The sequence below is a fragment of the Elephas maximus genome, chromosome 11 (genome assembly GCF_024166365.1).
Source record: "Elephas maximus indicus isolate mEleMax1 chromosome 11, mEleMax1 primary haplotype, whole genome shotgun sequence".
In the NCBI taxonomy this organism is placed as follows: Eukaryota; Metazoa; Chordata; class Mammalia; order Proboscidea; family Elephantidae; genus Elephas; species Elephas maximus.
Genome location: NC_064829.1, coordinates 96,378,168 through 96,380,144, shown reverse-complemented (window position 1 = coordinate 96,380,144; position 1,977 = coordinate 96,378,168). Strand labels below are relative to the sequence as shown.

At 42.0% G+C, this 1,977-nt stretch overlaps 1 pseudogene; it reads left to right on the top strand.

The window, feature by feature from the left end:
- Window positions 1–307: 307 nt before the first annotated feature.
- Window positions 308–1,342, top strand: LOC126086071 (N-formyl peptide receptor 2-like; annotated as a pseudogene).
- The last annotated feature ends 635 nt before the right edge of the window (window positions 1,343–1,977 follow it).

Genomic DNA, 1,977 nt, shown 5'->3' with positions numbered 1-1,977 from the left:
TGCTTTCCTCACTCTACTGAAGTTGCCTCCCTTTAATTTTCTCCTGTCTATACATCCTTGGCTCAGTATTTCTGCTGGTGGACAGAAGCCTTGTCTCTTCTTGGTTTAGAAAACCATCCTTTCCCAAAGGAATATCCAAAAGATTTCCAATTTTATAGTATGAACAACCACAAGGCTCAGTAAAGTGGGTATTCTGGTTGGAATAGGAGGTATAGTGGAAGTTGATGTGTGCTATGAATAGGGATGCTGGAAGATGGTTCCACAGCTGAGAGATGATCACTGTTGAAACGTTTCATGTATGGCCAAGATGGAAACCAATGTGTCTATCATTCTGGATAGATCTGAAGATATACATCATAAGTTATACCCCATTCTGCATATATTCTCATTGATGGTACATGGAATCACCTTTGTCCTCGGCATCCTGGGAAATGGGCTTGTGATCTGAGTGGCTGACTTCCGGATGACACGCAGAGCCACCTCCATCTGTTACGTGAACCTGGCCTTAGCTGACTTATCTTTCATTGCCACCCTCCCATTTCTCATTGTCTCCATGGCCAAAGAACAGTGGTTTTTTGGTTGGTTCCTATGCAAGTTAATTTACATTGTGGTGGACATGAACCTGTATGGAAGTATCTTTCTGATCACTCTCATAGCTCTGGACTGCTGTATTTGTGTCCGGCATCCAGTCTGGGCCCAGAATCACCGCACTATAGGTCTGGCCAAGAGGGTGATCATTGGACTCTGGATTCTGGCCCTAGTCCTTACGTTGCCAGTCACCATCTTCATAACTACAGTAAAAGATGAGGAAGAGAAAATATATTGTTTATTCTACCGCAGTGACATCATTGAAGAGGGCATGAAGGTGATGATTCCTGTGTCAATAGCCTGCACAATCATTTGGTTCGTCATTGGCTTTAGTATCCAGGTGTCCATCATCACTATCTGCTATGGGGTCATTGCTGCCAATGTTCGGAAAAAGGCCTGATTAAAGCCAGCCACCCTTTATGAGTCCTCACTGCTGTCACAGCTTACTTTTTTTCTCTGCTGGTTCCCTTTTCACCTGGTAGCCCTGCTAACTGTAGTGTGGGTCAGAGAGATGATGAATGGTAAATATTTGATCCTTTTAATCCTATTTAATCTAGTGAAATCCCTGGCCGCCTTGAACAGTTGCCTCAACCCTATTCTCTATTTCTTCGTGGGCCAGAATTTCCAAAAGAGACTGAAGTACTACCTACCCGCCAGGCTTGAGAGGGCCCTGAGTGGGACCTCAGGCCAGACTGATGACACAACTGCCAATTCTATTTCACCTCCTTCAGATGCTGAGTTACAGGCAATGTGAGGAGGGGGCTGCAGGACAATTTGCAGAATAAATTAGCTTCATTTCACCTTGAGTCATACTAGCCCACAGTCTTATCTTGGAGTTACTCATTGATTTGGGCAGAAGAAATAGATGTAAGGCTACTACTGATATCTTCTTTGGTTTTTGGACCTCGGGCTGTGCTCTGGAGTAAATGGAGGTGAGAAGGTAAGAAAAGAGTACGAGGGAAAAGAAGAGGAAAAGTGACAGGGAATTTGTAAGGCTTATACAAGATAATCTATTAAGGGGAACTATTATTTCTGCTAACCAAAAGGTTAGTGGTTCGAATCCACCAGGCATTCCTTGGAAACTGTATGGGGCAGTTCTACCCTGTCCTATAGGGTCGCTATGAGTCGGAATGGACTCGACGGCAACGGGTTTTAATGGGATTATTTCACCCATTAAGATGTTTGCTGTAGGTTTTTTATGGCTATCTTTTATCAGATTACAAAATTTTGCTTCTCTTCCTAGTTTGCTAGATTTCTTCGTTTTTAGGTTTTTTTTTTTTTTTTTAAATCATGGCTGTTTAATTTTACCAGATGCTTTTTCTGCATATATTAAGATAATGATATTATATTTATTCTTTAAGTTACATCATCATAGATTACATTGATTAA